The sequence below is a fragment of the Protopterus annectens genome, chromosome 6.part0 (genome assembly GCF_019279795.1).
Source record: "Protopterus annectens isolate FY-2018-M chromosome 6.part0, PAN1.0, whole genome shotgun sequence".
In the NCBI taxonomy this organism is placed as follows: domain Eukaryota; kingdom Metazoa; phylum Chordata; order Ceratodontiformes; family Protopteridae; genus Protopterus; species Protopterus annectens.
The window spans coordinates 514952275-514976802 of NC_056737.1; positions in this window are offsets into that span (position 1 = coordinate 514952275).

Here is a 24528-nt window from a genome sequence, read left to right on the forward strand (position 1 = left end):
TCTTGTGGGAAACCAAAAGAAGGTAGAACATTTAACAGGAAAGATAGGTTTACTCTGTTGAATACTTTGCTTGCATCAGCAGTAAGGACGTATCTCGGATGTCTATCCTTATCTAGGAGTCTAATGATGGTATTTAATAGAAAGGTATTATCACATGTTTGTCTATTCTGCATAAATCCCATTTGTTCATGTGAGATTATAGAAGGAAGTATGCTTTTCAGCCTATTAGCTAAAACATCGGCTAGAATCTTAAGATCAATATTAATAAGGGCAATAGGTCTATAATTAGCTGGGTTTAATGAGTCCGAGTTTGGTTTAAGGATTAGAATGGTTTTTGAGTTGTTAAGATATCTATCCATTATGCTATAATAAATTGCGTAGTTAAATACCCTCAGTAGAATTTTAGCGACCGGTTCAGAAAATATTTTGTAGAACTCCGCCGTGTAGCCATGGAGTCCAGGAGATTTACCTGGTCTAAGTTTATTAATTGCTATTTTGATTTCTTCAAGGTGCAGGGGTGATTTCAAAAGTTTATTTTGATAATCAGCAATTTGTGGAAATTTTAGATTATGCAAAAACTCTTCCATTTTGTTTGTAAGTGGAGGGTTTGGCAAGTTATGTAAGTTTTTGTAAATATCTTCAAATTTGTTTAAAATGTCTTGGTCTTTATACTTTATTACACCTTTGTGTTTAATTTCCTTGATCCTCGAAGGTCCATTTTTAATATTAATTAGTCTAGCCAGAGTTTTAAAGGGAATTTGTGCCTATTCTGAATATCTATATAATGATCTCATCTCTGCAAATGAGATATTTTCTAAGTATAACATGTGCAATTGCTTTTGCAAGTCTGTCATTGTAACTTCTAGTTCAGCTGTGTATTTATATTGAAGTTTTAGTTCTATGTCTTTGATTTGGTTCTCTAGTTTGAGTTTAAGGTTATTGTGTTTTTTTCTTAACCCACGAGGACTTTTGAATAATAAGGGATTTGACTAGAGATGAGGTCAATGCTCAGTTGGGCAAAGATGGCATTTATTTCTTGTGTAACCTCTTGCCCTTGAATGATATTAGGGTTTAGAGTCCAATTGTTGAAATGGGAAGGTCTTTGGTTAGAGGAGGAGGTGTTAATAGAGATGTTAATTTTGGAATGGTCCGATATGGTTCTACGGGGAAACACTATAATTAACTGTATAAGAAGTGAAAGATTGGGAAATTAAAAAGGCATCTATTCTTGACCAGGTTTTATGCGAGGCTGAGAAAAATGTAAATCTAGGTATAAAGTTTCATGTTGAAATTTTGTATAAGGGTCTATTAAATTGAAAGGTATTTTGTAATTTGTCTAGGGCCATAGTAGTATATTGAGATTGTCTAGATTCTTTATGTGACCTATCCCTATCAGAAGTAAGCAAAGCATTCCAGTCCCCTCCTAAAATATATAAACGATTTGGATAATTAACTAGGATATTGAAAAATATCACAAATTAAAAGGTGTTGACCTGAGCAGGGGCTGTATAGATTAACAAAGAGTAAGGGCTTACTTAAGGCAGGATAGTTACTGGTAAACAAAACCCATCTTCCATTAGGATTACTTTTGATGGAAGTGATCTCTCCTTGATATAGTTTATTAACAATAGTAACTACTCCCCTAGAAGACGAATTATAACCTACAGAAATTATTTGTTTCACCCACTTTCTTTTTCTCTCACTGTCCCAAAGTTGATTGACCATATGCATCTCTTGTAGAAAGGTTATAGTAGATTTACTTTGCAATGTAAGATGCATGATAAGATTTCTGTTCTTTTTGTCCGATAGCCCCCTAATGTTCCATGAATCTACTGTAAACATTTACAGAATCTGAGAATGTCGTAAAGTGTGTTGTTAAGAGATAACAGTATACTTGAAGGTATAAATTTAGAAATGTTATGGCAGAAAATACTTTAAATGGGGTGACTTACTTCTAATCGCCTTAGCCCTATATAGGTACCTAACCACCCATCCCTCAGTAAGGGTATGAAGGTATTCAGTGAACATTGTCAAATAGTTCAAGTATGGGGTAAACTGGGAGAAGCAGGTAGCAGAGGGATGATAAAAATACCTAAACTGTTCCAAATGTAGACAAACATTAGCTAAAAACTGTGCAAATCAACTCCTTTAAATTAATACCAGCTAAGTGGAATTGTCCTCAGACCTATTATTATAGTCATAATAACATTATTTAAATGTCATGCTAAAGTTTGAAAGCGAGAGTTTAAGGATAGTTAGTAGCATCATCTGCTGGGGAATGTATAGTCTTGATAGGGGTATAAGTACTTTAGTAAAAACCTAATATAAATATAGACAGGACTGGTAGACAGGGAATAAAGATACGGGTATATTAAACTTTAATAAGCTTAGCTAGTATCAGTCTGAATGTAAAAGGCTTGTTTACTGTTAGTAAATATATATCTCTATAAGTATGTTTGACCTGGTCTGAGCAGGTATCTCCCAGATTCTATATGATTGCTATTTGTATATAAGGCTTACAGGAAAATCCTTTAAAGACTTATTAATTCTCATATAAGAGTAGCATATTTAAAGGAGACAGTAAGTCTTGTTTTAAATTTAGAATGTGCTCAATAAGTCTGTTGACATATAAGTAAGGAGGAGTATAGGTGACTATTGATACTCAAGTACAAACAGAGTTATTTTGTAAAAATTTAACAAATTAGCAATGAAGCTTAGCAGAAGACCTTATTGCTATAGCTGCTCGGTTACTTATAGCTCTAAATAGAAAAACATCCATTTCACTATATACAGGTTCAGTAGTAACACATGTACCATGCCAGTTCACCGTTTCAGTTAATGAAAAAAGATAGCTTAACTGATTAAAGGTCAATAAAAAAACAGTTATGTCTATTTCTAGGCTTTATAGAACAATTACGGAACAGGTATATAACTATTTAATACAGGTTATTTACTAGCAGGATACAACTATTTATGAAAGCCTGCACTGTATACAAATTTAAACTAATCCCTTGCTGTATAATTTAAGGGTTCATCTAGAAGCAGCTGGATAAAGTAGATCATAAAAACAAAAATAAAGTATTTTACATTAATTAGTGACATATTCATTCTCAGAAGTTTTTTATATGGCTTTTTGATACCCTTTGTGATGGTTATACTTGCAACATTTTCAATTATCCAGTGAAACAAAATTGTTTTCTTTTTAAGGTTGTAGCTTTTATACTTAAAGTGTGCTATTCTAACCTTAATCGTTGAACAGTGGTATAGTATCAGATGCATTGCTTGACTACAACAATTCTAGCAGGATAGTTGCTCAGCATAATGCATCCGAGTTTATCCAAGTGCAACTAACTCTGGGCAAAACTGAAATCCAAATTGTAGCTTGCTACAGATCCCCCACCATGCCCCAGGATTCCCACTCCTCTTTTCTTGATATACTGGAACATATTAGGATTCAACCCAACACCCTAATAATGGGCAATTTCAACTACCCAAACCATTAACTGGGAAAACTACTCATGTACCAACTCCTTCACTCAACGCTTCCTGGAATTCATAAATTCCAATGCCCTGGATTAACTTATCCACACCCCCAATAGGGGCAACAATATCCTAGACCTAGTCATTACCAACATGAGTGACCAGTGTTCCACACCTAAAGTCAACACCTCATTGGTCAGATACGACCATAATCTAATAACTCTAGATATCCACATCCCACCCCAACCCCCATTAAGGAAACCACTGTAAAATAATTTCTCCAAAGCCAACTTCATGCTTCTTAAGACAGAAGTGGCAAACTCCATGACACCCATGCAGATGGACAATACAGTTATGACTGCTGAATCTTACATAAATGCACTCTAGAAGCATTTGCATGAGTGCATAAATCATGCTATCCCAAACAGAACCAATGTGCTATTTGCCAAAAAAAAGAAAGCCAATCTGGTGGTCCCCTGCCATAAACAAACTCTACAACAGAAGGAAGAAACAGTTGCAAAAGAGAGCAAAATCCCATGAATGGTGGAGCTCCCAGGTCAGCCTCAGTAAGAAGCTGAGATCCCTTATAAGATCCTACAAAGATAGCTATGAAAACAAAATCACCACTGATTCTAGGGACAACCACAAAGCATTCTATAGCTATGTCAAGAATCTCAATGGCAACACCCAGATGTGCTCTGAGTTACAGCACAATGGCACGAAAATTACAGAACCTACTGATATTGCCAACATCCTGGAAAATCGGTTCAGTGCTAACTTTAACCTCCTCTCACCCCCTGAAGGGCCCATATCTATACAGGAAGAATGCAGAGTCCCTGTAATCACAGCTACGCAGGTAAAAGCTGCACTCTCTAAAGCCAAAAACACAGCATCCATGGGACAGGACTACATCCCAGGCTGTGTTTTACATGAACTTTAGAACTAACTGGCTCCCCACCTAAGCACCATGTTAAATCATAGCCTCACATCAGGCTTTGTGCCCACTGAATGGTGCACAGCAACAGTTATCCCACTCCACAAAGGGAGTGCCACCACTGATCCCAGGAACTATCAATCTATTAGCCTGACGAGCCTGGTCTGTAAGGCCATGGAATGTATCATCCTGTAACTCATAAACAAAGACATTAGTAACCTCCAAACTCTGGACCCCACCCAGTTTGGGTTTGTGAAAGGCAGATCATGCCTCCTGAACCTGATCAACTTCTTTGAGGCAGTCACCAAAGCCATAGATGAAGGTAAGGTGGTTCACACAGCCTATCTTGATCTCGCCAAGGCTTTCGACACAATCCCCCATTCTGGAATTATAGCTAAATTCACTAAAACAGGTATAAATCCCTAAGTCATAAGATGGGTTGCCAACTGGCTCACTAACAGAACCCACACTCTAAAAGTTGCAGACTCCAAATTTGACTTCAAACCAGTGACAAGTGGAGTACCACAGGGTTCAGTCCTGGGACCACTCCTGTTTGGTATCTACTTCTCTGAAGTACAGGATAACACAGAAGGCCTTTGGCTAACAAAGTTCACAGATGACTGCAAACTAGCAGCCATAGTCAAGTCCCCAAATGATGTGGACATCCTACAGAAGGGCCTCACTGAGACAGATGCCTGGTGTCAGTGCAATGGCCTCAAGCTCAATGCCAAAAAGTGCATTGTCATCCCCTTTGGTAAAAACTCTGTACCCATGGACTACCATATAGGCGGTAGTCTACTTAATGCTGAATGTGTGATAAGAGGCCTTAGGACCCAGGTGGACAGAAGTCTCTCCTTTGATAATCACATCGCCACAGTAGTCTGGAAAGCACACCTCATCAGAAAAGGGTTCTCATCCAGGAAAAAAAGAGGTAATTGTTCCCCTCTACTCAACACTCATTAGATACATTATAGAGTACAGCGCCCCTTTTGGAATGTACCTCACAAGACATCTGCAGCAGCTGGAAAGGCCACAAAAGTACCTCACAAAGAGGATTATTGGCCTCAAACATATGCCCTACACTGATCGTCTCAAAAACTCCAGCTTTACTCCATAGCATATTGCCTCCTCCAAGGTAATCTCTGCCTAACATATAAAGCTATGTCAAACCCAGAGCTGTTGGACATGCTACACCTAAAGAAATCCCACTCCCTCCAAGCTACATGCTCTAGGGACCTAAACCTTGTCACCACAATAAACAGGGCATGTTGAAGGGATAGATTCCTGTCCCAGAGACTTCCCATACTCTGGAACAAGCTACCCATCTATGTCAAGCAAAGTTTCTCATTAGCAGTCTTCAAGGAAAATCTTGATGAGTGGATGGGAAATAGGAAATACACCCTGGGGATCACTTCTGTGGCTCTGCTCAACAGGGGCACAGGAAAATAACTTTCTTGGGTGGCGTAAGCCAGGGAACCTTGTTGGCTAGGCTTACTTAGGCCCTTGGCCTGATAGCCTTGTAACTACCTATGAACTTTTGAACCTATGAAATGATAAGAAAAAAAGAAGAAGAGAAAAAAAAACAGTACCAGGGTTCATAACTTGTTGCTGTTATTTGCTTCAGGGTTTCTGGATTATGCAGTCAAACAAGAGTACAGTTTGCAGATTCATTCATTTTCCGTTGCAAGTTGACATTTAAAAATGAAGATGAAGCAGTTTAAACATCATGAACTATTTAATAAAGATTTTTAAGTTATTGTAGACCATTTTGAGCTTAAAACAGGTATTAAGTTGATCCCAGTAAGCCTTTGGGGAAGGAAATGCAATAGAGATGACGTCACCAGGTCGAAGAATGAAGCAGAGCGTTTTCCTGTAAAACTGAGCAGCATTCCAGGAAATAGAACTCCGAGATAATAACAGACACTATGCTACCAAAAATGGAGGCTGATTCTGCAAGAAAAATGCAACTAGATCATGTAGAAAAAAGGAAGCTTCTTGATTCAGCTTTCGGCTGCATTGGAACTTGCTGGGTAACTTGATTCATGCAGGATTCACCTTAAAGATCCATAAGAAAGTGGATTTGGCCTTTTCAGGGGTTTCAACTGTTATTTTGATATCTTTATGATTGAAGATTAATATTTAATTTTTAAACGGATTTTATTTTCCAATAGGTAAGAACAATATTTGCTGAGTATTTGTCGTTTCAATTTAATTTCTAATGGAAGATCCTGGGTAATAACAACTTTGTGACATCTCCAAGTAAAGTTCTTTTTTTGCTTTGTATGCCATAAGAATGTTTTGAACTTGTGTTGAGTTAAGCAGTCTGACAGATTTGCCTTGGAGTTTTTTTGGAGTTGAGAATGCCTGATAGATCTGTGGGCTCTTTCAATTATTATGTCATTTAGAAGATCCTTATTATCCAGTACTGTGCTTAGAACTTCTTTGACTATTGCATTGAGCTGGGCATTTTCAAAAGATTCAGGAATGCCTCTTAGAATGATATTATTTTGTCTACTTCTAGCTTCTAGGTCTAACATTTTTTTTTGGTGTAATTCTTTGATGGTGTTGTCATTTTCCTGTAGATTATGTTTAAGTTCTTTTATTTTGATTTCATTCTCCATTGATTTTGCTTCATTTTGCTCAAGCCTGAGCATAATTTGGTATAGATTAGATCCAAATGTGGCTAATTTGTGAGAGAAACCTTGGATTTCAGTTTGCAGAAGTTGCAGTGCCATTTTGAGATCTTCATGTGTTAGAGACTGATCCTGTTTTGATCTAAGGGTGAGCTTTGTGGTTTCTTGCTGCAGCTTATTAGTTTTTTGTCTTTCAGAGGAGGTGTCTTTCTCTGATGTAGTAATCAGAGACAGTTTGGTTTTGGTAGTCAATGTTTCCATTTGGTCTGTGTGATTATCCATTCCAAGTACAAGAATAAATATTTGAAGTAATAGGTTTTAGAACAATTTGCTGATATCAAGTCACTCAGTTCCTTTTCTTTATTGTTTACTTTGTTTAGGCCTCAGAGTCTGGAAGTATCCACACCATGTGGTTCAGGGCTCAGCATCCATTAAGTAGTATTTAAGTGCAAAAACACATAATTCCTCTTGAAATTTTGGCAAAGATGGTTTACATTTGCATTTTCCTTTTAACCTTTAGCGATTTGTGATGTTTTCATTGTATCATGCGCCAACAAAAGGTTAGATAGCAGTTGAGAGTTGAGGACCTGCACAGATAGTGTGCTTACAGGCCTTCCACCATTTTGGAATCCTCTCACACAGAAGAAACTTAACACTGAGGAAAGAACTGTGAATGTATAGCTAGACTGTAGATTTATCTGGTCAGAATGTGCACACTGATGAATTGTTCAGTACAATTTACATACTGTTTTGAGATGTTTGCTTGGTGTTTATCATATCCAGAGAGATCCTGCTGTGTTAAAAGTAGTCATTGCTCCAAGGTAGGTTCCAGTACTTTTGAGGCATACAGCCAAGGAAGAAATGATCTTACATAGAACAGAATGTCATGATTAAGAAACACAGAACAGAATGTCATGATTAAGAAACAATGAATCTAAAAAAAGGTAAGCAGCATGTTAGCAACTGTGAAAAAATATAATATTTATATTGTTTCCATAAGATCACAAAGCAGCTATAAAAGAGAAACTTTAAACACGTAACATCAAAAAAGTTCCCCCTGCACGAAAGGCAATTGCACGGCTTGAACAATATAGAATCCAAAACAAAAATATAAGCCAGCAAACTGTACGGCTGTAAAAACAAATTTATTGCAGTGCAAAAACAAAACAAACAGACCTGTTTCGACTGGTACACACCACAGCCTTCCTCAATGTAAAGTAAAATTCATTTCAAATTGTCTTTTATACATACACTTGATTAGAATCAACTTGTAATTGGTTGATCTAAAAATTTTCATTTAATTCAGGTGGAAATAAACCACCCAGTTTAACAATCCATTTTTTTCTCTTTGGTGTCAAGTATGGAATGCCAACCCGCTTTGTTGGATTTGTTCCCTTTCATGATATCTATTACCATGAAACTAAACTTGGCAGATGAATGTTTTAAACAATGTTTATATAAAGCACTACTTAGTTTCTTGTTCTTCATATCACTGGTATGCTCAGAAATTCTCTTAGTGGTCATGAGGTTTGCCCTATATAAAAAGAGCCACAGCTGCATGTTGCTAGATATATCAGCCATTTACTACTGCAACTGGCAAAAACATTTATGTCATATACTGCACCACAGTTCTTACTTGTGAATTGTTTGGATTTAAAAACCTTACTGCAGTGAGTGCAATGTCCACATTGGAAGCATCCTATAAGCACCTCACCCGATATCGTAGTTTGAACCTCATGAGATGGTGTCCTGGAATGTGAATGTTTGCAATGATTCAAATGGGAAGCAAGATTTCTCCCTTTGCGACATGAAAACTGGCATCTGTTTGGTAGAATGTTAGATAGGTTGTGATCACTCTGTAGAATATTCCAATGTCTCTGTACACTGTTAATTAATAAATCAGAATTCCTCTCAAAAGTTGTCACTAGTCTAATGGGTGCCAAGCTTTGCTTCTCCCATTGTTTATAGGTCAAAATGTCTTCCCTCTTAAGTGTATTTGACCAATTGCTGGCCTGAAGACCATGTCCCATCTGATATCCTCGGTCCCTAAACCTGTGAGTTAGATCCCGCCTATATTCCTGAAAGGTAGAATCTTTGAAGCAGATGCATCTCATTCTGATGTATTGGGATTTGGGGATATTTTTAGTTATATGGGGCAGTTGAAAGCTGGATGCATGGAGGAGGGTATTATATTGGGGGTACTTCTGGAAAACTTCCATACACAAAGTATGATCTGGTTTTCTGGAGATGGAAACATCAAGAAAAGTAATGATGTTTGGATCAAAATTGACCATGAAGTGTAGTCCCCATTTGTTTTAATTTAGATAGTTAATAAATTCAAACAAATATTCCACATCCGACCTCCATACCATCCAGCAATCATCCAAATATCACCTCCAAATGTTTATTTCCATCAGGTGCAAGTTACGGCATGCATCATAGATTAGTTATTCTTCAATGAAAGCCATAAAAAGGTCAGCATATATGGGGGCAAAAGATGCCCCCATAGCCGTACCCTTTATTTGCTAATAATATGTATCTTGATAGAAAAAGACATTATTAGTTAGGACATGTTCTGTCAGGCCTAACAAAAAAGTATTGAACCCTGGCTGGTATAATTCAGATTCATGCAGCCAGTATTCAATGGCCTCCAACCCAGTGGCATGAGGGATGTTTGTGTAAAGAACACTAACATCTAGAGTGCATTAGCCATTCTGGTTCAAGTTGGGTTTCCGAAATTATTTTTAGAAATTCTGTGGTGTCCTGTATACATGATTAAACCCACCGTAATAGAGATTTGAGATATTTCGTAAGAAACAATGACAGTGGTTCACTGATAGAGCCTCTACCACACACAATTGGTCTTCCAGGTGGTTCAACAGGGTCCTTGTGCATTTTGGGCAAAAAGTAAATATATTGACTCATAAGGTCTTTAATAGTGAGATGTTGCATGACCTTATCAGTAATAATGCCTTCTTCCCTAGCTAATGACAAAAATTCATCTATCTGGTTTTTGAACCTAAAAGTGGGATCCAGAGGCATTTCCAAATAGTAACGCCTGTCTTGAAGTTGTCTTTTGGCTTCAGAATCATATTGCAGCCAATTCATTACCACTACAGCCCCACCTTTATCAGCAGAGAGAATGACAATATCTTTGTTGTTCTGTAATTCAGTTAATGCTTCCCTTTTGATCTTTGAGAGATTATTTGATTTGTAGGCAATTTCACTCCTGTGGTAGTGTAGATCTTTGAGAACACTACTTTGAAACTGATGCACTGTGGGATTCATATGAGGCATATACCTGGATTTATGATAAGTAAATTAATTTTCAACACCAAAATCAGTAGAGTCATCAAAATGTCATCTGAGGTTTATTAGTCTACAAAATGACAATACATCTTGTGCTAAAAGATCCTCAGTAACAAGAAAACCAGGAATAAAACTAAGACCTTTATTGAGAAGATCAGTTTGTGTAGTAGACAAACTTACATCAGAGATATTCAAAACATTTATGTTATTTTGATTTATTTCCAGGTTATTAATTTCAGAAGCCCATCTATGTTGTTTATTTCTTGAATGTTTTCTGCCTGCTCTCTTATATTTTGGCCTAAAGGGGACAAACTATATCCCCTCTTGGGGGTAGGTGAGTCTGGTGCATGTTGCATGTCTGTATCTGTGTATGAAGACAGATTATCAGTAGATGATCCTATGTCTGTAGGTCATTTTTTAAGGATAGACCTTGGTCGTTTCCTTTTGGGAGTTCTGGTTTGTGCTTGTTGGAATCTGACCTGTTTGCCAATGCTAAAAGGGTTACCAAGCTGATAATCTGTTTGGTCCCTCTGGAATTTTTTGACCTTCCTGTTTTTCAATTGTTGTTCAAGACCAGATTGGTCTTTGGCTAGTTTATTCAAATTACTAGTAAAGAAGAGTCGTCCTTCATATGTCTGTGCGTCAGAACATAGCTTAGTAACTTTACAGATTTAACGATCAATGACTCTACAATGACTCTATAGTGAAATTTGGCCAGGGCCTCAACGAAACCCATAGTTGCTTTTTGTTGGATGTCTGCCCATTGTTTATTCAGCTCTTCATCAGCCTCACTGACTAATGGTTGTGTTCTAATACGTAATCCCCTGGGTGTAATCCCTTTAGCCATGTAGGCTTTAAAGAGTTTACAATGCCAGACATGAGACCTGAGAGATCTCATGCTCTTTTGCAATTTATCAAAACATAAACCACATTTGATCGAAAGACCATTTGACCTAAATCCATTTGATCGAACTTTCATTTGATCGAAAACCAGTATTCAAAGCAAATAACAGGGATTTGTCCCCCTCCTCAATATTGTGCAACTTCAGAGTTGGTATATATAGTTAGGTGGGGTGTGGGGAGCGCAGTCCCCCACATTGGGGGGTGTGGGGGCAAAGCCCATCACCTATTTTCATTTAAAATCTGTACTTTATGTGTTATTTCCTTCTTTTAAAGGAAACCAGGACTGCACCCCCCACACACCCCCTAACTATATATACCAAACTCCAGGGTCGCACGACATTGGGGAGGGGGACAAATCCCAGATTTATGCCTTGAATACTTGTTTTTGATCAAATAAAATTTCAATCAAATGGGTTTAGGCCAAATGGTCTTTGATCAAATAAAGTAGACCCGACTAGCTACACCACAATGGGTAAATGCCTACTCCCAAATATTAGATATATCAGTTGATCTAGCAAGGGACTAGATAGAAATAGAGTTACAATCATCTAATAAAAACTGCAACCATACCATATACTGTTTAATCCTATCTTGACTGCAACTTATAATGCAAATGCAATTTTCTATATGTTCACCTAATCACTCAAAAATATGTTTGTAAAGACAAAATCGTCAGGTATATATAGAAAAGAAACACAAGTACAAACTACCAAGGAAATAGCCTGCTACAGAAACAGATAAATATCTCTCTCACCCTGAATCATACTATTTGTTGTTAAAATTATACAATTGAATACATTATGTTTTTGTTTAAGTAATAGTTAAATAAACTAATTATGTACTCAAAATTGTAGGCAGATTATTGTTACAGCTGACGTAAATCAAACACATAATACTTGACCAATTTGTCATGAAACTATAGCTGCACATAAGCAATACAGTCAACTTTGTAATAAATGTATATCATTAAACAATCCCTTAATAACAACATAAATATTCAGAACAGAGACAGAATTGAGGCCCCTCAAAAACAAAATGCAATATAAGTTCTGAACAACTATTTTTCAATGTTGTAATGTCCAAAAGATTAATTAAACTTTTGCTTGAAATGCAAGTGCCAAACTGTCTCTAAACATAAATAATCCACTCTATTAATGTCCCTGTCAGATCAAAATAGGATTCTGTTGAAAGTACAAAGTTCAAATTCTCCCAATGTTCAAAAAATGGAAAATAACCTCTTGTTAATTTGACCTGTTAGATACAAAAAGAAGACCTTTTCGCCTTAAACTAGCTCTGTTCATCAAAAACTGATGGTCGCGATGGAAAAATGGCGCCCATAAAGTCAAACGTTAGTCAAACTTTAGTTTACACTGTAAATATGATCAGGGTGAAAAGTAATCCATAAACTGTATTAGCATTGATCATACTCATTAGTTTTGTCCCCAAAGCAAAAGTTCCAGTAGAATGACATGAGAATGGCATCCAAAAACAGAAACGCCAGTTGTAGAGACACCTGTTAAGCTGAAAATGGTGTCCCTTAACACCATATACACTAAACTTTAAATACAACCTTAAGCAGAGTTAAAGTAAAATTAGAGGATTGAATTATTTGGATCACAGTTTAACATCCACAAACTTAATGCAGAAAGGAGCTGGTGCAGTGGTACAAATCCCTCATCGACAGGACAAAAGGGCTTCCATTAAATTACTTGATATAATGCAGTATCTTTCAAAGTTTATGCTGCATATGCTGGAACATAAGTATGCCATTAATGAAATTACTGAATATAAATTTGGAAAGACATTGAAGTGATGAGCAAGGAGAGTGTTTTGAAATGCTTAAACAGTTGATAATGAAACTGAAATATTTTGATAAGAATCAGTCAGCTACATTACAAACAGATGTCAGTGAGAATAGAACCAGTGAGGTAATTATGCAAGAAAGTAAACTAGCTGATTATCGGTCCAGACCCTTTATAGAATGCCAGAAAAATATGTTCTAATATAAAAAGAGCTGTGTGCTATACTGTTTGGCTGTTGGTGGAAAAACGTGTTGGTTGAAACAGACCATAAGTCAGTACAAAGCATTTCAAATATGTCTATCTACCAACTGTACACCATGTTGTTGGGGATTGCAGATGTGTAGCTTAGGTGTAAAGTAAAAGCCTGGAAAATATGCACATGCAGGAGGTATGCTGCATTGATTTATATCTGCCAGAGTATCAAGAATTGCATTTATGTTTTTTTTTTTTCTTTTATTAATTGGTTTCTGGTCCTCAAGGGCTCCTTCAGGCATAATCCCTACCATAAAAGTAAGGCTAAATGGAATATATGGCCTTTTTCCACTAGCCAATCAGCCAGTGGGAGACACTTGGTATACTGAGAAATGTCACAGAGATCTAGGGAGACCATGCATACTCCACATTGCTTTGCTAAACTTCAATGAGGATGGGTTAATTGAACATCTTTTCTTGTTTCCTTTAATCAAGGTTTATCAAAATCACACATATTTATATTATTCTAGCTGGAAGCGTTGCTGATTTTTTTCCCTCTTTTTCCCACTGTTGGATGATCTTAGCAGTCATATATATAAGTTATGTTGGGTGGCCAAGACTCTGAAATGGGGTATACAAGATGGATTACCCCCCCCCCCCGCAGAAATTTTTTTTGTTCTTTTAGGCATTTTTAAGTTATTCTTTTTGATACTAAAAAAATCAGTTATGCATAACTAATTTTGTATTACACAGATAAACTACAGGAAAGCTACTGTATATAGACAATGAAGGACCAAGTATTAGGACTGAACTCCAGATCCTGGAGCAGTGAAACAATTATTTTAGTTTAGTGTACTGTCCAAAAAGATATGCTTTTTTTCTGAACTGAAAGTTATCTGGATAATTTCACAGCTGCCAGAAGTATTTCAGCATCCACCGAGAATAATTTTGGAATACAGACATCTCAATGCTCTGAGAGGTTGACCTGAGGAATGATCTACAATAAGAAAATAAATACATTTATTCTTTTTGTTTAAGGAATACTTAGGTTGTATATAAGACTTAAATTATTGTGATATTTAATATTATCTCATTGACTAAGGGGAAAATTAGTTTTGGTCCATTTCTCATAAATTTTGTGGTTTACTGACAAATCGTTGTGGACTGAAGTTATAAAATAATGGCAGCCATTTCCTCCCACATTCCAAAGATATGCAGTAAATGGATTGGGCACTCTAAATTGGATATAGGTATGAGTGCATGCATGTGTGTGTAAGTGTGCATGTGTGTTTGTGTATGGATGTGTGTGTTTGTCTGTGTGTGTGTGTGTGTGGGGGGGTAGTCTTATGGAAGAATGGCCGCAGAAGAGCTAGCCACCTTGTGGTGTGTACATTCACTTCAACAGATGGCCACTGTTGATGTGACACTCCAACCCCATATACAAAATGGGAAAAGAGAACTGATGCCAATGACAATTTGATTTTCAAACTTCATATCCTTCAGTAAATGCATGCTAATGTAAAACTGTTTTTTCTATCAACTTCCTAAGATAGTAAAAGCGACACATCAAATATTTCCCTGATTTTGGACATTTGTCCCTTCATTATTTTTGGCTTTGTCCAGAATGATTGCACTTAGAGGTTGAGAGAGTTGCATGGAGTATAGCAGGAATAGGTTTATTTCATTATGAAGACTGCATCTATTTAAACTTTGTAAATTATTATACAGAATTTCCTGAGGTCACCAAGTTAACAGATGCCAAGCAGAAGCATAGTTAATGTACTAGAATGTATGTTTTAAAGACACACAATTCTGGATAATGGTTTACAGTACACATGTATGCAACTGTCTGGCAGTTTAGTGCAGAGGGTTAAAATGTTGAGGTACTAATAAGCTTCATTCTTTAATCCTAGCTTTGAATCTTTGAGTATCTATTTGCCTACTTTGTGATTTCTAAAGACGTCACTTAATAAGGGAGTAATCTTAGGTCAACCCTGAAAAGTGGTTCTTGATCTGTAGTCTTAACTATTCACAAATGAATAATCAAGTTGAGAGGGCTGTATGAACTGCCAAAATTCTTATGCAGAATTTGCAGACCTTTAACAGTGACTGTTACATCGACATGTATTTATCTTTACTGTAATATACTCCATTGCTAGATGTAAGAGTTTTGTCATTTCTATGTCTAATTGCTTTTAGAAAATAGAATAGAATATCTACATATATTTCCTCACACTGAGAGTTTGAATTTTGTACAGGAAAGAAAAAATAGACAGTCCTGGCACAAATATTAAGAACAAGGCAAATTACTTCATTAACAGAAAGAGACTGACTGTGTTGACAGCAATGTTCCTCAGAGAAGTAGGTGGAAATGTTTGTGAAGCAGTGTAAAAATCAAGATAATTTGTTGTTTCTACAGGGGGTGCAATGCTACTGGAGTAAAATAAGAAGCCTTTATTCAACATGAATGTGTCTCATAGTGACAATCCTGAAAACAGAGACTATGTTCTTGACATATCCTTGCCAGAGGTAATCAAAGACACTTCCGGAGAAATATTCAAAATGGAGCACCAAGAGTCATTACTACTAAGGAATGAAAAGGACACTGGAGTCCATCCAAGTCCAAAACATATTGAAAGGCTGGCTGATGAGACATCATCAAAAGTATTTCCAAGTACATCAGAAGTGCAGACAACTGAATTCCCCATGTATTCTTGGTCTGGAAAATTGTTTAGAAGACAGATTAGATACCAAAACATTTCAAGGACTTGAAGATTTTTATATGTAAATGAGTGGTACTGAAGTGTTTATTCAGTGTTGATAAAGTATTTCAGATTTGTAACTATTGATAAGAAAAGTTTTGCTGATAGTGGTAGCATATAGGTGGACATGTCTGTGTGCACATGTGCACGTGTGTGTGTGTGTGTGTGTGTGTGTGTGTGTGTGTGTGTGTGTGTGCAAAATATAAAATAATCTACCTTAAAATATCGCAAACCTTTTACTTTCTAAAATGGAAATGTAATATAATATACGGAGATTAGATTAGCACCATCTGGCTCTAACAGAACTTCCCAATATACAAAATGAAATATAGAATCCCCACAGCACCACTTTATTAAGGCCTGCTATGCTTAATCATAATACTGACTCTGCCATTAACCCTAACCCTACACCCTGCATTAGAAAAACCACAACACTACCACTTCACAATTCAATCGGACACACCACATACATCACTACAGAGGCACAACACTACATACATCCCCTTTCCTCACCCTTTCTCTAAGCCTATCATGGAAACACTCATACATACCCTTAGCCCATCACAAAACCATCAAACACAGACTGCAATACATCTCTCCTCTTCCTTAGCCCTAACCCTAACCACAATTGTTCACATACACACTCCAACTCCCTTATGTCGAAATTTTCAGTATATCCAAAAACATATTTACCTTCCTCAAGCCAACATCCTCATTCTGACACACACACAAATACTATTCAGACACAACTCTACTCAAGCAACATTACATTTGACAAATTTTATACAAAACGTACTAAAATCACACACACTCCACATGCAGTCACATGCTCATTCATACACACTACCACTTGACATTTTTAAATTGCAAACATACCTTTCAACCATCCATCTTTAGAAATAACATTAACGTTTCAGAGATATGTGTGTATATATATATATATATATATATATATATATATATATATAGATAGATAGATATAGATATAGATATATATATATATATATATATGGATATAGATATAAATATATTTGTCCAAACCCACCTAAAGACATAAAAACACAGAATATGCCATTGAGACTAGTTTATTATCATGAACATTGTATGCACCACAAATAATTTGAACAGTAAATAATCAAACATGAATTACATCAAAAAAGTACAAAACCATTAACATTTGTAGGCAGCATTGACAGCTCACCCTCATTTTTTTTTTGAATACATGCAGTATTACATTCCCCCCCTCTCTTTGATCACACTTAAATTATGAGGCAGTATACCACCACTAACCTCATTACTGACCTGTTCAAACCACCATAGCAAGTAATAAAGAGGGTGAAAAGAAGAGGGGCTCAAGGTGAACCCATCTTACTCTACCCACTAGCCTGACATGACAGGCTGTTATCCCCCTTTCTCTCACAAATGTTTTACCAAATCCTGTAAAAATAAGGAAACCTGCATGTTAAATAAGTTCAGCCTAACTCTCTCAAATGTACCCCGTCTTTCCAACACCAAATCAATTCTCTGTCATAAAAATTCCTATGACTAATCACAAAGAAACCTAAGTCACCTAATGCCCTAGCCACTCTATGATTGACAAACTGCCTAGCCGTTTCCAAACCCACAAACTTATCAGCCTGTTTCCAAAGTAATCTTGGTACAATTTCAGACTCCTCCATTAACATTTGTGGACATTTCTGTCTTACCCTTACCAAATCCCCAACAATCCACACTAAAAACCTCCATTTGGGGACCCATCCCAAATCATCACCCTCTAAGTGAATGATGAAGATAAAGGAACCTCAATGCTTCTCCTATCAAATCTAACTTATCCAAAAGTTCCTGCCACTTTAAACCTCCAAATCCATGCCGAGAAACATTCTAGCTGCCTTTCTGTAGACCCATTATACTTCCTCAGGGTCTTATTACTGCTCTCCTCACTGCTCAAAACACAAATGAGTGCCCCAGAATGACAACCTTTCTACCTGCAAAACAAAAACAGAATTAACTTACTAATTGGCAATCATTATTTTATATAATCTAAAAAGGGTCTAGATGACCATAGCCACACTCTGTTCGTCACTTCAGCTGGCTTACCCTCTTCTGCTAAATCAGTAGCTTTCCCAATCTGAAATGAATGGGCTGAAAACCTGCCCTCTGCAATATGTTGACTATTTGGCACCCTCCACACCATTCTAACAAATTGCTCATCCAACATTGCCTTACTATTAGTTGAATGAAAAATAAAACAATTATATGTACCCCACATATAATCAGTGACTGTTTCACCCACACTAGGAAATGCAACAACCATTCTCTATTCTTTGTCAGCTCTACCTAATGACGCTGAACCACCTCACCCATCTCTGAACATCATATCCAAATCAACTACCCTAAGGGCCCCACGTACATGATCACAGCCAATGCAGCCTAAAGCATATACGGTAACACATTTCCTGACACAAGAGACAAACTTCTCAGAAGTACTCTAAAAATCTGCTTCACAACTGGAAAACAACCATCCTCTTTCCTAACAGTGATTCTTTCCTAACCTTCCAACATCCTTTTCACAATCCAAGCTTTTATCGCATCATCCAAACCCACCAACCTAGCTGCCACACTAAGAGCAGCTAGATGAACCTTAATTGATCTTATTGCTTCACCCTGCCACCACCTATGCACTACAAATTACATTACTAAAACTACTGACCACTCTCTATCCTTCAATGGCAATTGACAAGTGAACAATAAAAATAAAGCTAATGCTAAATGATATGCTTTCCAGGTAGACCCCACCCAGACTGTTAAGTTAACCAACTGGCTATGGATTTCCAATGTTCCACACCTCCTCTTTAAGTGCTATCTGTTCCACCTTTCCTTTCAGTGCCAACAACCAAAACTTACAAAACAAAAACCAAGAAAGACTATACATCAGTTATATATTAATTATTAATAGTATATATTAAGTACGAATGCTGTAGTGATGGATTTGGGCGCACAAGTAGACTGTGACCTAAACTTTGACCACCATGGATCCACTGTAGTAAGAAAGGCATTCTACATCACACATTTGATTAGCAAAGGCATAGCCTCAAGAGCAAAAGACGTTATAAACCACCCCCACCTTAATCATTTCTTATCAGGCCCATAATTGAGTATAGAGATAGAGATTTTTAACTAAGAAGATCCAGAGTCTTCAGCACATGCCTTACACAGACAGATGCCTTACACAGACAGACTGAAGTCTTTGTCACTGTACTCAGTAGCACATACGCTGCTTAGGGGAGACTTGTGCCTGGCTTACAGAGCAATCTCTGATCCCAACCTGATGAAGTTGCTGCACATCTGTAAGTCAAATGGGACTAGAATTACCCACTCCAGTGACCCAAATCTGGCCTGCAATTTAAATAGGACATGCTGGAGAGACAAATTCATCTCACAGAGGTTACCACTTCTCTGGAATAGGCTACCAATTCATGTTAAGCAATGCACCTCTATGACTCTTCAAATGCAGCCTGGATGAATGGATGGGAAACCACAAATTCTTGCCGGGAATAGCTCCAACACCCCTCTTGGACATGGCCAGTCATTACTAATAATAATCTTAGGCATTCACTAGACTTTTCCTCTTGAAATATAATTGGTGTAATAGGCTAGGCTTAAAATGACTCTCTGGTCAATAGCTTAGTAACCTCCTCTGAACCTATGAACCTATGATTTACCCTACCTGGCACATGCTGAAAAAGTAAGATTAATTAGCAGACTCTGCAATACCAACTTCATCAAAACTAACAAAACCAAAGTAAACCTAGCTGTCTTCCTGGCCAAAGCTTACACCACCACTTTATCATTTGAGAAAAACATCACCCTCCTATTTCTCAGCTTCACACTCCATATGACTGATGCTGCCTGTAATGTCTCCTCTCTGGGCCAGTAATCAAGGACCCTGAATCCTCAGCACTGACACTGGTGAGGGACATTCGCTTCGAACCAAAATAGATATGCACAGTATTTCCAGATGCAGCTCTCTGCATCAAGCAAAGTTTCCTTTAAGAGCACACAGGAAATAAACTCAGACTGGTGTCTGGATTTCTCTTTTTCTCTCTCCAGGAGCCCCAATGAGACTCCCCACTGGCACAGTTGTAGAGTTGAGTCCTCAGCCGAGTGTCCAAGCCAAGTTCTCCAGCACCTTTTCTATGAAACAAGTGCTTCATGTCCCTGCTCTAAGCACATACATCTGATCATCTGACTTCTGGCTCCCATACTACCCCCTTTCCTAACAACTGACACAGAATCTCACATATATGCATCAATAATACACACACACAGAGCTTTGCTAAGATCTGTTGCAGCATCTGGAAGTCATAAAATAATAAAACACTTCCAGTCTTCCTACAGGAGATAATACACCATTATCTGGTGCAGTCCTTTCATCTCTGGCTGCAATCAGAACTATAAGATACAATCTTTATAGCCTGAATTAAGTAATTTAATTTCATACTATTTTTCAAAGTTAGCTGGACTGAGATTAACCTCTTCACTTCCAGTATCCTCTGTTATAATATTAATTTCAATAGTTGTAATACAGTCCTACATACAAGTGTATTTCTTTTTTTGTCCAGCAGGACACACTGTTGGTACATTTTTAACTCAAGCAGCTTTACAAATAAATTTTTCAACATAAGCATCTGTACAAATTAGTTTGATATACATATGACATATAATTCTTTATAAAACGTCAGCTAGCTATACTGACATATGTTACTCATCCATTGCCCTACTTCTCCTGGCATAGCTGGCAATACCTCACATTGTCACACCACCCAAATAAGCATAATCTCCAGACGTGCAACATCTTTACTCCACTCATCTGGCCACCCTTCTGTTCAAATTGTCACAAACCATTCACCATCAAAATAAGCCTCCATACCATATGCCCCAGCAGCATCTGTATGCAATCATAACTCATCATGCATTACCCACCTTTTCTGCCATAAAGAAACACTATTAAAACTGACAAGAAAAACTAACAATAAACTGAAATCCTGTTTAACCATCTCAGTGACTCTCACTCCATAATGCTTGGTCCTTTCCTCTCTTAACAAGTGGGCAACTGATCTGCAAAATGTTCTCTTTGGATGAATGGCAAGCAAATTTCAACAATCCTAGCAATTCTATCACTTCTTTAATCCTGGACTTTTCCTCCTCTTTAACCCCTTGAATCATATCCTTCAACTTCATCAGCTTGCCCTGAGACATAAAAGATCCTGAGCCATGCCAAAAGTTAAACCCAAAAAGTTCAACACTTTACTTAGACCCTCTAGCATGTCACCCACTAATGGAACATCCAATTCAGAACACATAGATGTAATAAACAGTAGACTCCAATGCTCCATCCTGACCCTCATCTACCAACAAAAAGTCATCTAACTAATGAACTGCCATTTGATTAACCACCCTCTGTTACCAGTTCCAATCTAACTCTGAACTGTTTCTCAAATGTAGAACACACACTGCCACAGTCCATGGCCTTATCAAAATAGAACTTACCATTCACAAACATCCCCAACAATGGACTGTCAGTCTGCCTGATAGGCAAAAAATGGAAAAGCAGCTTTAAAATCAAGTTTCACTAGCTAGATGACTTCAACCCAAGTAATAATCCTTACTGCATCATCCATTGAGGCATACTGAACTTGAGCATCAGCTCTGGAAATGTAGTCATTACTTAATCCCCCTTTGGGAAATGATAGCAGAATCTACCTGAAATCATAAGGTTTCTTTTTGGGTACCAAACCCAAAGGGGATACCTGAAAACCTTGAAATGATGGCTCCTTGAAGGGGCTCCATATTCTCCCTACCACAGCCTGCTTATCTATTAACTTCTGCAAAACATCTTTCCTCCATTTTACTGACTACAAATTCCCCTGACCATGTCTCTAACTGACATTCATTCACCTCCACAACCATATTTGCCTGCCTTCCTACATGTTCAACCTTTGTCTCCAAACTGACTAATCTCTCATCAGGGCCTACCACACCAACCTCAGTCCTTACATCTTACGCCTGTTTCTCATGTCTTAACAATTCTTACAGCTTACTATTAACCACCTCATCCAACCCATGTAACAATTCACCTATCCTATCCACCCCTGCAACACCTGTCAACAAATCAATTCACTCCATTACCTGCAGATGGCTGTGGTTCCACTGCCAAAGTGCAAAAGCTCAACTGGTCCGTCTCCTTGTAGCTCCAATCAATTTCCTGAGTCACTTTTCTCCAATGCCAACAGTCTGCAGATCTGCCACTTTTCACTTCACATGATTTCTCATTTAGTGTGCTTTCAAAGGGGTGGATCTGCATCTGCTAGTGCCTCCATTTTTTTGAACAGCTCCTCAACCTGAGCCACTATTTGCACTCAATGGTCTTTTAACAACCTCACATTCATCTTTGAAAGACAAGAACAAAGATTATTTAGTAAATATTATACCCTCATCAAAACTCCCTTTTCCTTTCCTAAATACCCTTCACATTACTTACACACACTTCCCAATTACCATTTCTGTCATCTAATCTCCTACATCCTAATCCTGCGACCTCACCACACTCAACAAACCAAAGTCCCCAGTCCTTTAATGAAGCAAGAATGCACCCTGAGATTAAAACTGATCCTACAAACCAAATGTTCCCATTTTTAAGTACTCCTCTTCTCTTTCTCTCTCTCTTTTGTGTGTGCGTGTGTGTGTGTGTGTGTGTGTGTGTGTGTGTGTGTGTGTGTGTGTGTGTGTGTGTGTGTGTGTGTGTGTGTGTGTATGTGTGTGTGTGCGCATGTGTGTGTGCGTATGTGGTTACTTACCACTAGCCCTCCCCAGTCCTTTCTTTTGTTTTCATTTTTAATCTGCCAACTACCCACCCTTCATGCTTAACACTGCAGTCAATTGTTATCCTCAAAAAAACAATACAGGAAAGTGAATACAACAGAATATTCACCAACTATTATAAGCTCAAATAATAACTGAAGACCAAAATTACATTTTGTACCTAGATTGGGAAGGAATAAAGCTTACTCCATGCACAACATTTTTCCACTATGCCTCCTGTAGCCACTACAGATATGTCCTTTGCAACCAGCCCTGTCACCAGCAGAAGAACTGCTTCAGCTGTTCCCCTTTTTCTCTTTTTTTTAATAAAACCCTGCCCCTTGTGGCTGAAAGATCTGCATTGCCATACCCAACCCTTCCTTCCTTCTCCATATACCATCCGATCTTACAAAGAAAATCCATATGTACCAAGAGAAGACTGCCAAAGCAAATCATTATAGTGGCACCACTTAACCCCTAGAGCAATTGAATTACTCATGCCTCCTAGAAGAAGACCAACTGACCCACTACCCATGCAGTGACTGATGGGGAAGCCCACTCTTCCCACAGTCAATCCAACATCCTGCCATGCAACTGCAGTACCAACTGAATTAGTTTTGCTGCTAGATGTGCTGTTATTCTATTCCTCTATTTTCTCTCTCACTCTCTCTCTCTCTCTTTTTTATTTTTAATGTTCTATGTACTGAACTGCTCTTCCAACCTACAGTTCCTTTACAGATCAAAGCAGGTACTTGAGTTTGGAGCAGAGGGCTCATCTTGCAGGGTTTCAGTTCTTAACCAGTATTACATTATGCCTGCTACCACATGTGGTGGGAATACTCCCCAGGAGACAAGATAGCTGTAAACAAAAAATGAACAATGCAATTCACCAGCATAAAACATCCCAAAATGTTAGGACTACAGGTATGCACCACCATACCTGGTTATGCAGTCCTCCATCAGGAATTGTGCCTGCACCACCTCTGACACCCGTAAACCAGATATCTATAATACTACTGAACCCTGCAACACTGAACCAAGAAGCTATCTATGCACAACCTGTCTAACTGAACAGCAGTATACTACTTATTACCAATTTCATTAGTTGTACTCCACATACTACTAACCTTGCAAATAACTTACATATTACATGCTTACATGGGTGAGTACCAGCTCTGTCTAGATGATTCTATATTCCCTAGTTAACTGATACATGTACCCCTCAACTTAATAACCCCTACTTCCACATCCTAAAAGTGGGACATACATTACTGTTTTTAACTGCCTTTTACAATGCACTTAACACCAACTCTTGAGCAAGTAGTCTTACCTCAATATCTCTTGAGCATTCAATCATTTTACCTTTCTACGGCTACCGAACCGCCAGGCCATGTCTCTTGCTGGTCACTTGGACATGGAAAATTGATATTAACCAATCCCCATGCCAAAAGGCTGAAACACTCCCCTACCTAACCTTAAAAACTTTAAAGCCCATCCGCTATATACCTCTTTTCCTTCTCATTAATCTTTCCCCACAGCTTAACCATTTCTTGCTCAGTTTAACCCATCTTTACCTTCCCAAACTCCAGTTATCACTGAGACATCTATCCTCCCCCCAACCTCCATTCCCCCTCTACTAAGTAACACAATGT